Source organism: Furipterus horrens, unplaced genomic scaffold (assembly GCF_987537825.1).
Source record: "Furipterus horrens unplaced genomic scaffold, mFurHor1.1.pri manual_scaffold_13, whole genome shotgun sequence".
Classification (NCBI taxonomy): Eukaryota; Metazoa; Chordata; class Mammalia; order Chiroptera; family Furipteridae; genus Furipterus; species Furipterus horrens.
This window is the reverse complement of record NW_028327183.1, coordinates 17,471,412-17,485,149: the sequence shown is the minus strand read 5'-3', so window position 1 is coordinate 17,485,149 and position 13,738 is coordinate 17,471,412. Positions and strand designations below refer to the sequence as shown.

At 50.2% G+C, this 13,738-nt stretch overlaps 1 protein-coding gene and 1 long non-coding RNA gene across 2 annotated transcripts in view; one reads left to right on the top strand and one right to left on the bottom strand.

Annotated features, from left to right (window-relative positions):
- The window catches only part of ZFHX3 (zinc finger homeobox 3), a 160,699-nt gene that overhangs the window by 58,484 nt on the left and 88,477 nt on the right, over positions 1-13,738 (bottom strand). The gene's annotated exons all lie outside the window — the stretch shown is intronic.
- Positions 9,351-11,722, top strand: LOC149994151 (uncharacterized). The gene is made up of 5 exons (XR_016507904.1): positions 9,351-9,401; positions 9,944-10,199; positions 10,502-10,594; positions 10,794-10,920; positions 11,355-11,722. It is a non-coding gene; the product is annotated as an uncharacterized LOC149994151 (long non-coding RNA).

The window sequence follows — 13,738 nt, the reverse complement described above, 5'->3', positions numbered from 1 at the left end:
GACTGTCAACGAGCCTCGCCGTGCATGACGGCACACCACTTACATGCACAGCTGGCACAACAAGCCGATTCATAAAAGCAAAGCACAAACAAAGGCTTACACTTTCCAAACCAAATCTGGGAAACAGACATCAGGCCCACTTCAGGCAACAAGCACCCAGAAGAGCCCCGGCTAAACTGCTCTCCGCTGGCCAGAGCCAAGCGTGCACAGGGGTCAGGCGTGTGGAACAGCACCGCATGCTCCAGAATGCAAGGCTAGAAATGCACTCTGTTCTGGAGGTGGCCCGAAACAGCCTTACACCTCCAAGCACGCCAGGGAGCCTTCAGGTGCTGGCCACGCCGACGGCCTGGGGAAGAGCTGGCCTTTGCAAGGAGCACTTACGGTCGCACCTGAGGCATTTAAGGATGTGTCATTTAAGGAAAGTCAAAAACTGGGCCATTCTCCAAAACCATCAAGTCCCCAAATGCACTTCAGTCTGAAACAACCAGGCAGAAGTAACATGTTTTAGTTGACATTTCCTAGGAAACTGCAAAGAAAGTGAAGCAGGACACTGAGGTACGTAGAAAATCCGAAGGTTTATGTTGAAGAGCTTTCTTGCATGAATGGGAGACAAAGCAGATGGAACTGCTAAACCGCTGTCATTTTTAGCACACACCTTTGTACAGCTGTTCTGCGTCCGAAGGGAGAGAAAATTCTTGGATCTTCTTCCTTCGTTTTAGAAACTTCCAATATTATGCCAGTGTTTGAATACATAGCATCAGTATTTTTATTTTTTAAAGATTTTATTTATTTACCTTTTGGGGGGGTAGGGGAGAAAGAGAGGAAGAGAAACTTCAATGTGCCAGAGAAACATTGACTGGTTGCCTCTTGCATGCCCTCAACTCGGGACCTGGCCCACAACCCAGGCACGTGTCCTGACTGGGAACCGAACCAGTGACCTTTCTGTTTGCAGGCTGGTGCTTAATCCACTGAGCCACTCCAGCCAGGACAGCATCAGTATTTTTAAAAGTTGGATCCTGTACAATGAAATGTTCTTTTTCTTGGGTTAAACAAAATGCCACCATCTCCACCATGACCTGCTCCTTCACAGTGATTTCAGTTACAGAAGCCCTCCTCAAAACCCCCAGAACTAGTAACTGTATTTCAGACTCAGCTTTGGGGCTGAGTGCATCTCTTCAGTTCTTCCTCCTGTAAGGTGTTTCTAAGACTTGAAACTGGCCAGTATCCCCTGAAAAGCAATACACTCCATTACATACCCCCAAATTTACACTGTGACACATCTCAGGGTACAAAAACATATGGTCATGATCAGGAAGGCAAACAACTCAATAGAAGAACTTAAATTCTAGACTCATACCCGTACTCTGAAATGGTGGGAGCATCTGAAAAGAATATGTAAAACCAAGGAGAAAGAAACTGTTGTCACAAGATGAGAAAGCCATCAAGGATCTGAAGAGACAGTGCAACTCGGTGACAAAGGACTGGTGCTTAGGACAGTAGGAAGAGGGCATCCCCAGGAATCTGTAGCACACGGTTACATTACAAAAATAATTCTGGATGTTTAAATTCTTCTGTGTGCATGTTGCAGCTGAGGAAAGTACTAGAAACCCCGGGCAGGAAAATCTTTAAGTCAGAATCCTCTCAGGACTTCCAAAAGCAGACCCTTCTTTCTAAGCGAATATGGACCCCAAGCAGAAAGAGAATAAGGAAGCCGGCAACAAGGAAAACATTGTGCTTCCCTTTGTAAGGCCAAGATTCATAGCGAGGAAGGGAGTAAAATGAGCCAAAGGTCTGCTGAGAAGCCAGAAAGCAACCCACACAGAAATGTGAGCCCTTCCCAATGGTTACGAAGGAAAAAACGCATGACTCCTCACCTATCAAGCAACACCTTTAAATATGAAGAGGAGGGGAAAGGATTTAGACAGTAACCAATGAGAAACTTTAAAACGAAAAACACCTAGGTAAGGGTGTATCTTAAAATTAAATATACATTATGGCAGAAAAAAAAAAACCAGATAAAGAAAAACAGATCAATTTCTGTCTGAAAGAGTTTGTGAATTGACTCAACTACTAAAAACTTTGGGGACAGGTTGGAAACAACAGGAGATGTTCCAAGAATATGAAAGCGACAGAAAACTGAGCCTTAAAGAGAAATAATTTGAGAATGTAGACATAAGCAAGAAAAGATGAATGGGTCAATGTACTAAAAATCTAGCTGTGTGAAATTTAGCTAGATACAATTAAGGTGGCAAAATCAGAAATGTCCATGTTTTAGAAAAAATCAAAAGGATATATACGAGTAGGTAGAATATAAAACAGGGGAGTCCAAACAAGTTTACAGCATAAGAGCATAAAAATGAGGAAGACACATGCAGGAAGAAGAAATGATGCTGGTGGCAGAAACCTGGTCAGCAGGGGGATCTGCCGTTGTTTTGAAGGATTTGGGGGGGCTGACTACGAGCACCTCGATTTTATGGACTAGGAGACGGGGCCTGGAGAAGGGTGGGACCGCTAAGACCACACAGTGAAGTGACCCACAGGAGGTCTCCATGGAGGGAACAGTTGGTCGTGGTGCCCCTCACACAGTATGACAAGCTCAGGAACGAAGCCGCGAGCCGTGCGAAGCCTGGCCCCCTGCCCCGCAGACGCTGGCTCCCCGGGAATCTTCCTCAGTCAGAGCTGCGATACTGAGGCAAGTGGATTCTAACGGTGTACCATGGCTGTTCAAAGCCAACAGCCACGTTTTTCTTTACATTTTGAGACGAGAGGCATAGCAGGGACAAAGAGGGGCTCACCAAAACCAGAACCACCCAAATGCCCGGTCCCTAAGAACCCAGATACCCATGCACCCAGACAAATAGCACTTCCAGTGCCAACACAGCCCCCAAATACGGGCACGTCTGAAGACGATGACAAGCCACAGCTCGCTCACTCCTCCCCTCATGTTCTCTCTCTCTCTCTCTCTCTCTCTCTCTCACACACACACACACACACACACACACACGCACAAACTCCTCTCATGGTCTTTCTGGAAGGGGAAACCCCGAAAGTACTGCTCCCAAATGGCTTGGGGCAGTGCCTGCCACAGACACTGTGGACCCCGGGTGAGGTCCAAGGGGCTGTCGCGGCCCTGAGTCCCCGCCACAGAGAACTAGCAGAAGCAAGTAATTGCTTTTTCCCCTTCCACTAATAAGCTTTTCAGCGGAGGAAGAATTCAGCTTCCTGTAGTCAACAGCCCCTTTTTTTCCCTGTCTCTCTTCGCTCCAAATAATCTAAAGTGACTGCAATTTCAGTCCTGGCTCTCCAGCATTTGGCTGCACCGGCTGAGGTCAGAGGGGTCAAGTGAGGGCTCTCCATTCCTTTTCTGCTCCGCCTCCCCACCCCCACGCTTCTCTGTCACTGAGGCGACCTGCCTCCCCAGCCCAGCCAGCCCACGGTACACAGTGACTTCAGCTGGGATTCCAGGAAATGTTTTCTAAGGCCCAGAAAACACTGGGGGAGGAAAAACAACATCTCTTTGCTATAAGCAACTGATGAGTAGTGGCCAGCTTCAGGTGCTCTGGTGACCTGAGCCACTAATTTCCTCATTTTGAGAAAACGAATTGCAGAGGACTTTTTTTTTTTTTTTTTTTTTTTTTTGTATGGCACTTAAACCATGTGGCTGGTTGTGTGGTTTTTGGCTTAGTTTTATGCAAATGACTTTGGTTCATAAATCCTTTCCTTAAGATCTCGTTACGTATTACAGCGCTGGGGTCTCTGAGCCTGGCTTCGCGTGGAATCAGCTGCAGTGGGCTGCTCGGAAGACGCGGGCCCACCCTCCCCCACCCTCCCCCACCCTCCCCTGCCTCATTTCCCAGATGAATGAAGTGCAATTTCAGTTACGAAGGGCAGCACCAGTACCTGCCCTTCTCTGTCTTCACTGAGACCTAAGCGGAGGGCGCAGGCAGGGCTGGAGGTGAACGAACAAGCGGACAAAGGCAGGTGGGCTGAATGGGAGGAAGGACAGGTGTGAGGAGGGAGTGAGGGAGGCCCTCAGAGTGGGTGAAAAGAGGCTAACGTGCAAATGTACGAGGCCTGCTTCGGGCAAAGCAGCTCCAAGCAGGGAAAGAGAGGCAGGTCCGGAGAGATACTGCTCGCTGGGCCTGCAGCCAGTGCCCGTGGGGTTCTGGAACGGAAGGAGAAGCAGGAAGATGCACCCCCACCTACCCATCCCCTTGTCCTGCACACGAGCCCCACCCCGTCACACATGCCGAGAGGGGCGGGCGCTTACTCTGGGCTGCAGCCAGGCCTGTGATGGGAATTTATTTCCCTCAATTATGTGCTCTTGTCCCCAGTCTCAGTTCATCAGCACAGTGCAGCCAAGTCAATGAAAGGCTGCGTAATGAAGCAATCCCATGCGCGGGGACGTCCGGCAGCTGCCCGCAGGGCTGCCCGGGGTGCAGCCACACCAGCCCCGAATCAAGCTGCCAGGCTTTCCAATCTCCCCTCACCTTCCACCCATGCTCCATGTCCGCCACCTTGTCCTGCCCCAGGAGCCTACAGCCCAGGCCTTGCTTTCTTCGACTTAATCACAAATGCCCCGATAGCAGAAAAAAGAAGGAAGAGCTACTAGCAAAGTGGGACTGATCGGTACAGAATGCTGGCTCCTTCCCTTTTCTCCTGGGTAACCCTTCACTGCAAAGACACTGACCTTGAGAGCAATACAATACAGTACCAATAAGTAGAAAGCCTCCATTTGCTTGAGTCATTAGTATCTCATAATCATAATAAAAAATAAAAATGGTCATATGCTATCGTCACTTTACTGAAGTAGATACCATCATTACTCCATTTCACAGATAAGGATACTGAGTCTCAGAGAGGTTAAATTACAGGCAAAAGTCAGGTAGCTTTCTGTCTGGCCCATGCTCTTAATGGGTTCCTCATCCACCCACCCATCCATCCACCCACCCATTCATTCACCAATCCACCCGTCCACCCATCCATCCATCTACCCTCCATCCATCTGTCCGTCCCTCTGTCCATCCATCCATCCACCCATGCATCTGCCCACCCATCCACCCATCCATCCATCCACCCGTCCACCCAGCCATCCGTCCACCCATCCATCCATCCACCCACCTGTCCACCCATCCATCCATCCATCTGTCCCTCTGTCCATCCACCCATCCACCCATCTGTCCGTCCACCCACTCATCCATCTACCCACCCATCCACCCTCCTACCCATCCATCCATCCATCCACCCACCATGTATGCGTGCAGCACCTTTCTAGGCACTTACGGAGCAGCTGTGAACGAGGGGCCGGGATAGGCAGCAGAATGGGAGTGTAAGACCGACAAAAAGCAGCTAAACAAATGAACATACTGTAAGCCAGATGCTGATGAAGGAGGGCAATAAGCGGGGATAGGGGACAAAGGGAGCCCAGACATTATTTCATGTGGGAAGCTCAGGAGAGTGACATTTGAGCCCAGACCTGAAAGATGAGGGCGGGAGCACAGAGGTCTTCCAGGCAGAGGAGCACCAAGTGCCCAGGCCCAGGCTGGAGGGATAGTGAGTGGAGAGAGAAGGGAAGGGCCCGGAGGTGAGCACAGACAGGTCTCGGGAAGCAAGTTCCCATAGGCCTTACAGGCCACTGTCACACCAGAGGCAGTGCCAGTGCTGCACGTGGCCCTGGACGCCCCACCGACTTGGTGAGTATAATCTGGGACGGACTGCGGTCCTTCCTCATCCCCTGAGCAGACAGATGTGTGTGAGGAGCAACCTGCACAGCTCACACAGCTGCCCTGGTCGGGCTCTCCAGGAGATGGCTGCTGTATTTCTCTAAGTATGTGCACGGGTAGTATGTAAATACAGAGACAAATCAAATCTCCTGGGGCCTCTGCCTTTCCTGGGGGGTGGAAAGCTGACCAGAGGTGAAGGAAAGCCAAGAGGGGAAGGGGAGCACTGCCCGTCCTCTGCCACAGGCCATGTGGCTGCACGAGGACACCTTTGACAGCCATAAAGCAAAACTGCCCATCTGACCACCAAGGTCCGGAGCACCTCCCTCAGAGGCTGGAGAGACAGCCCCAGGAATGGGCGAAGGACTCAGGGCTCCGGGGGGCTGCGGCTCCAGCCTGGGACTCCGTTACCGACCGCCGCGTGCCCCTTCTCTGAAACCGTACTGCCCTTCCGCAGGGGTGCATTTCACTGCCCTGGGCAAACTCAGTAACTACGTAAAGCTACATGATCGTGGCAGGGCTGCTATTTTAATGTCGGCTTCTCCTAATACGAGATGAACTTGGAGGTGCAGGGCTTTGTTTTTCTTAAATGCGCTGTTGTGGAAAGAAGTCTGCTCTGCTCACCACTTCGTAAGAGGTGTCTCCCCCTAGTGACACACACCTCCCTGCTGCTGCGCCACCAGCCTCCTGTGGGGCATCAGGGGCCTCTTCCTACTGCACTTGGCCCCTATCCTTGGACCAGCTATCCCAAGGTACCCTGAGGGGTTCTGGGTTTTGTTGTCAAATGTTAGTGGATGAACCCAGCACACTATACGGCATCTCGTCCATATCTGTGGTCCAGGGACAAGACCTGGGTCTGAAGGGATAAAGGGAGGAGCCCTGAAGAAAACAAAAGAAGTGAAGAGGGCCAGGTAAGGGGGAACCCGGAGGAACCCTTCCAGGCTTGCGGGGGATCTGAGGGGGCACCCAGGACTAGCCCAGAAAGGCAAGGCCTAAAGGCAGAGCCGAAACAAGGAGGCACGAAGCAGGGGGCTGTAGGTGACTGGGAAGGAGGCAAAAGCCAGACGTTGGGAGGTGAAAGGAACAGGATACGAATGGGCTGGACCCATCGCAGCTTCGGGGGAACGTCACTGGGTGCCCACAGCGATGGGAAGCCTGAGGGGCAGCAGGCAGGGGAGCTGCCCTCTGTCCCTCTCCGCTTCTTTCCCTTCCATTCATCAGCAGGACTGTTTGGGGGAAGGGGCCAGAGCCATTCTTGGAGCCAGAACTTGGCTGCTGCCTTTTACAGTACACTTCCCAGAATAAACTGCCCCGAGACTTCATCCATCACCAAAAAAGGCAACTGTAAAAACACTCGCGGCCAGCCCCTTCCCTCGCACCCACACCCCAGCCTCCCCGGCACGGGTGGGCGGGAAGCTGCCCAGGCCCTACTAATGGCCCCTGCGGATGCTGTGCGGTGTGGGGGCCGCGCCCTGCACTGAGCAGTTAGGAACTTGCCAAATCATTAACCTTTCTCTGAGTGCATTGTACTGGGAGGTGCTCCCTCTGCAGCCTATTCAGGAGCCCTATTGATCTGCCGCACACTCGGTGCCTTCAAAGTTGTTTATGATCAATATGCAAATTGCCCATGGCATTGATCTAGTATTAATTTTCAATTAGGGAATCCACAAGGGGTCTCTGAGGGTCAATACCTAACAATACGCAGGAAACTGGGCGAGGAGCATGGGCCGGTGCTGATAAAAAGCCTCCTTCCCATAGTCCAGGCCCTCGGGGCTGCCACCTCCACTTCGGCTCATTCGGGTCCCTTCTCTGTCAGACCCCTGCAGCCGCTTCGCAGGCTGGATCTGTGGCTGCTGCCGTGGACTCGCCCTCCACCCACCCCCACCCTCGGTGCCACAGGGACACTCCTGGCCTGCCAGTGCGTTCCCCTGACACCCACCCTCTCCGTCAGTGCCCTAGGCCGTGCCTCTGTGTCTCCCCACGCCACACCCGGGCCCGGGACCACTCTCTCCCCCAGCTCCCCAACCACACATACCTTATTCCTCCCTCTCTCCCTCTCCCTCGTTTCTGCTTAGTCACAGAACGTCACCTTGGCACGCTGCCACGGCTGGAGCTGGCGAGCTGCGCGGTCCCCAGAAATCTCAGGCAGTCAGGCAGAGCCGCCGGCTGCCAGGTTATGCTTGGCAAACAACCCACTGATGTCATTTCACAAAACCAGGGGGGAAGGAAAAAGGCACAGCTTCAAAATCATCTGTTTCTCCTTCTTTCTCCCAGCAAAAATTTTCTTCCTAATGAAATACAAGGATGGGGGGCTAGGGGGATATTAATGACTTTACCACTCGTCCATGGTTCCCAGAAGAGGCCAAGGCCCGTCCCCCAGGAGAGCAGGGCAGCGTGCGTGAGCCACGGATGGGGCTGTCCCCGGGGAGAGCGTGCCCAGCTGGGACTGGAGTGGCCCGGGAACTCAGTCATTCCATTACAGCCCCTAACGGCCCCTGAGAGACTCGCGTGGGAAAGCTGAGCAGCCAAAGGAGCGGGAAGAGAAAAGCGTGTCCTGCTTTCCCCCAGCAGGTACGGGGACAGGCAGGGCACAGCTGCACTCCAGCTTGGGGCCCAGCAAGGACCGTGCCCACCTTCTTTCTCCGCCAGGGCCTTGAATGCCCATGTTTTCTTTCCTTCCCCATTTGGGACAAGCCCTGAGAGCCTCAGGCTCTCCCATATTCCATGATGCTGCCTGAAGACCCAACTCCACACCGACCGGGCGGCTGCCTGCCCACTTCCGGCACTGCAAACAGGCGCGTTAGCTGGCCAGGCTAATTGGTTTATGGATAACATTAATTACCATGTTGCTCATTAATGGATGAAATCTTTATTGGTGCCATTGATCAGAAAACTTGTTAGCTGGCCTCCTAACCAATGGCGGATGTAACAAGCTCTCTTATTGGCATATCAATTAATGCAATCAATTCCTGGCCAGCGGCTGCCATTCGTGTCCCTGGTTGTTCAGGGGTAGGAGACAGCCATGGCAAGCAGGCCTGTACTGAGCGCCACTGGCTCTCAACTGGCTTCCAGGTGGTCTCTCTGCCGCTTGGGGCTCACCAATCTATCAAAAAACAAACCAATAAAAAAAAAAAAACACCTCCCCCAAAACAAAAAACTCACACCTACCCTTCCACTTGAAATCACCTCTGCATGTTCTGGTGGTGACCAAAGTGCTACATTGGCAGACTACATAAACCACCAGAAGGACAGGTGTGAGGGGCCTGGAGGTTGTTACAGCAAACACAGGGACTGGAGGAATAAGGAGATGTTTCTAGATTAGGGACTGATGGAAATGATTTGGTCCCCAGCGTGGACCCTGGACTGGACTCCACAAAACGCAAACCACAGTCATCAGCCTCTTGCCCACCCAGGAAGCCTTCCCAGAACCCCCGGCTTCCCAACCCACAGTCACACCTGCTGACCACAACTACGGCATCCCCCTCACTCACTGCCTCCCATGACCAGCCCGTCTTAAACCCCGAGCTCCAGGGCGGAGGAGGAACCGCCGCCGTGCTATCACTGCTGGTAAACTTATGCACACAAGCAGCATTTGTTGCTTACAACCAACTGTTTCAACAGCACTTATATCATTGTCAAGTCAGTGTTGGGAAGCTTCTCTGGACAGCAATGTGCCTTTAGGTAGGTTGTTTTAGAAAAGGCTCAGGGACTGGGGCTGTGGGGTAGATCCACGGACCACAGCTTTAGAGCTGGTCCTACCAATGACTAGTGAGAACAGGGCATTCACGGCACCAGGAAGGGACCGAGCTGATGGGCCTATGGCCTCGGGAGGGCATGGGGGGGATGCCTGACCCCCAAGAGATGCTTTAAAAGCATTAACTGGAGTTTGCCCCTAAAGGAAGCAGCTTGAAATATTATTCCAGATTTGTTTCTAAAAGCCAAAAATAAATTTAAAAAGGGAAGAAAATCGCTACTCTACTCTGTGCTGCTAGTGCTATTAATAAACTTTGCAAGCACGAACATTTAACTCAGGGAGAGAGGGTACAGAAAGCAGCATTAGGCCGAGTAGGGATGGAGCTGGGGGCTGGTGAGGCCGTGGCTCAGGGGTGTGATTCTCGCTGTTTAAATGTGCCTTCTAGCATAAATAGTAGAAATGTTTCCTTTCGTTTATATACAGAAAGTGACATTTTTCCTCGTGGACCTACAGTACTTTGTATTCACAGGACAGAGTCCTGAACAGATCAAGGCAGGGGCCAGAGAGTGCTGCCCCAGCCAGGTGACACCCTCTCAAGGTGGAGACCGACAGACGGCAGAGAGAAGGGGGAAGGGGTCTCAGAGGGCAGGCCAAGACCTCCGCAACTTGTAAAGTCACTCTTCACATGGAACAAAAAGGGCTGCGTATTCCACGCAGTGGTCACCCAATGTGGGTGACGAGGAGATACCCAGACAAGGGGCCTTCACCAGCCACGCAACAACGCGGTGAGTTGTCCAGCAGGAGCAGCCAGTGGCCAGGGTCCCAGTGCACTTCCGGGGGGGGTTCCTGTAGAACCACGGTGCCTGGCTGTGCTCTGGGAAGCCCGTCACCCTGCAGGGGTACTGCAAATTTTCATTCATTCCATTTTAAAATGGTTATTAAATGACCGGTTATTATTAAATGCTATAATAATGAAGCCCGCTCAAATATGATATCTGTCAAAATTTAATGCACCAAAGGCCAGGTTCACTAGTTTTTGTGTAGACCTCAGTGTAAAACAACTTCTGCCATTTCTGCTTCATGGAAGACTTTTTGGAGATTTCAAAGCCTCCTGGTAACCATTGCCATTTGGAATTGCTGCCACGAGCGAGGATTTGTATAATGATAGAACCAAACCAAGGTATATAAACAGAGCGGAAGCTCAGTCCATACTATTTAAGTACCTGCCATAACTCTCAAATTGTATCAAAATGTTGGTCATCTGTTTTATTCCCATTTTTGATATGTCAATGTTACAAATATGAACTTCTAATATACCTATAGTTACAAAGCTTTAAAATCAGTTACATATTGGGTTCAAATTCAGTTTCATTTTTCAGAAAAGAGGGCTCCACTAATAAAAGTTTACAAACCACTGTGCCACATGACATATGGTCCGACATCAAAGTGGCCTGCACGCCTCGAAGAGCCTGTCTTAGTAAGAGCATGGCCAGCCAGAAGTCCCTGGTAAGAACTTACAAACTCACAGCTCTGAGCTAACAGAGCACTCCTGCATATACTTAATGGTTGGTAATACTTCCTGGCATGTGAGAGCGCTGTGCCATGGTGGTAAGAATGCAGCTGACTTAAAAGTCTTGTTTTATGTGTGTACATTTTCTTTACCATTAGAAATGGAGGAGAATGGGCTATTGATGACTTGCTATGGAAGCAAAAAGCCAGTCCCTTTAAGGCAGGGTTCCTTGTTTTGTCTGCAAAGGAGAATGCTCAGAATGGCAGTTGTCCTTGCCCTGATAATCCAACCAGGCAGAAGGCTCCCATGGCGGGTTTCTTCTGAAAGATAGGAGCTTAGAGCTCTCTCTCTAAGACGGAAGAGAGGACTTGTCCATTGGTTCACTTATTTATTTACCACGTCGTGAAACCTATGAATCTGCACCCACCAGGTTCCAGGCTCCAGGACTAACTGGACAAGAAGGACGTGCTCCTGCTCTTGTGGAACTTACCCTGCAGGACACCCACCTGGGGTGATACAGGGTGACTGGGATACATTCAACCCTGTCACTAAAGCATCCTATTCACCTGCACTGGAACAAGAAAGTCACTTCTTGAACACTAGGTATGTGCCTGCTCACCTGAGGGAAGACGAGGCTGGCTCTGGCAGGGTTCTAAGTTGGCCTCGTTCATTACCATCAACAAGCAGCCAGAATCTGGCAAGAATCAAGCCCCAGCCACTCCAAAAAGACCCTTCATTCCCCAGACTGATCCATGCTTCCCTGAGTCTTCACCTGGCTGACTATGTATCAAGGTTCTTCTACACCAAACACTATAATAAATCAAATCTTATCAAAATTGAGCTATAAATCTGTGAAGACTCCAATAATTTCTAGCTAAGGGAATAACACCACAAAAGTACTTTTTAAACTAATTACTCAGATTCTGAAGTGCTGCCCTAATGAGCCTTCTCTCTGCCCAGAACTTACTAAAAGGCATAGCTACCTTCTGGTGCAGTAATTACTGCCTTCCCCTTCAAACTTCTAACTGGAGATCGATGCTGCATTTTAAGACCCATTGATTTACAATTAGCCTGGCTTTCCTGCTAAAGTGTTTTTTAAGCAGAGTTTACTTTTATTTTATTTTGAAATCTCCAAGATCTGGTTCTTGGATTTTATACCCTCATGAGAGGGCACTGGAAATCTCAAAGAGGAAGATGAACAGCAGAAGAGGCAGGGCTAGAGGGAGGCAAACCAGATCCAAAAGAATGGGGCAGGCGGGGAGGAAAGTTGGTTTGCTCAGAGGAAGAATTCAGAGGCAGAAGTGAAAAACAAAACAAAACAAAAACTTTATAAGCCAAAACTCCCGGGGAAGGGGAAGGAAAGAGGAACGCGAGGAAGCAGGAGGCCGAGTGGCTGGGGAGAGAGCTGGGCGCACAGCCTCATAAGGTGTAGCTGCTGTCAGGGCAGAGCAGCTCCTTATTGCCTCTGCTGTTTATTAGCATCCTTGGGAAGAAAAAAAAAAAAAAGGAAAGATAAAGCTTTGTGCATCTTTGCAAAACAAAGCACTAGTTAAAAATAGTGTGTGCAGCAGGGACAGTGTGCTAACATGAGGGTCCTGGCAGCTCCAGCATTTGCACAATCTGTCCCATGAGGAGAGCAGAAGTAAGCGAAGCAATTAAGAATTTCATGCTGATTGCTTCAAGCATGTTTTTCTATGCCATAAAGATAATAGCATAGAGGATATGGCCTTGCTTCCTCCCCCTCCCCTGCCTGGCAACTTCTGCCTTCTGTCTTTGGAGTCTTTCTTTTCTTCACCTCCCGTGGCTGAGGACTCAAGATGCTGGGTAGCTGGCCTGGCACCACACGATGGGATTGGTCACGTCCGCGCCTAAAGAAACACGGTTGCGCATGACAGCCTCCCCTTGCTCCTGGCCAACAGCAAACCCAGCAAAGGAGACACAAGTCAAGCTGCATTACTGAAGCCCCAAACACGGAAGGCTTAGGAAATGGGGGCTTGCCCATGAGGCCTGGAGATCTGGGCTCTCTGCAGCTCCCTCCAGTCACCCCGTTCTGGGGTTTCCACGATACCTATCTCCCAAGAGTGACTGGCAGAAGATGGCTCTGGAGCAATGAACAAGAGAAAAAAAATTCCCAAACAATAAAAGGGGCGGGGGACAAATGCCACTAACTTTTTGCTTTTTAAAAAAATGTTATTTTAGAGCAGGATTGTATAGGCCAATTTCAAAGACTAATACGAAAAAAAGTGCAATTAAATCCTTGAAAAACTGACAGATCAGCAAAACAAAACCACCCGGAGGAGAGCCCGATTGAGCCTCATTAAGAAAGAGTTCAGCCTGTTTTTAAAACCCTTCTTAACACTTAGCTGGGTACCTCCCAGCAGTGAGGGCTCCCAATGCGGCGGGCATAATTAGTGTCAGAATGGAAAGGAAAAAAAAATCGACCTAGGAAATAGAAATTAAAACACAAATTTAAGGAAGGGGTTTTCAAATGGAAACACCAATCCAAATTCAAACAAAAAACTCCCATCAGTCCATCCGAGAGCAATAGGGAAATAGCCAGCTACTCCACCAAACCCAGAGATAAATATGTTCCAATTAAATAGAGAAAGGGCTGGGGCAGAGTGAGAAGATTTATGCTGCAATCCTCTATCTTCAACCTCTCCCCCCTTCCCCCCAAAATATATTCTACATTGTGGTCACATCAACTCGAGGAGGCTGGGTTAATGGCAGAAGACCAGCAAATTGCACCGACCTCTACATTAATTACAACCATCACGCCTGACAATGGGGAAAATGAGATCTGGTGACAAATTT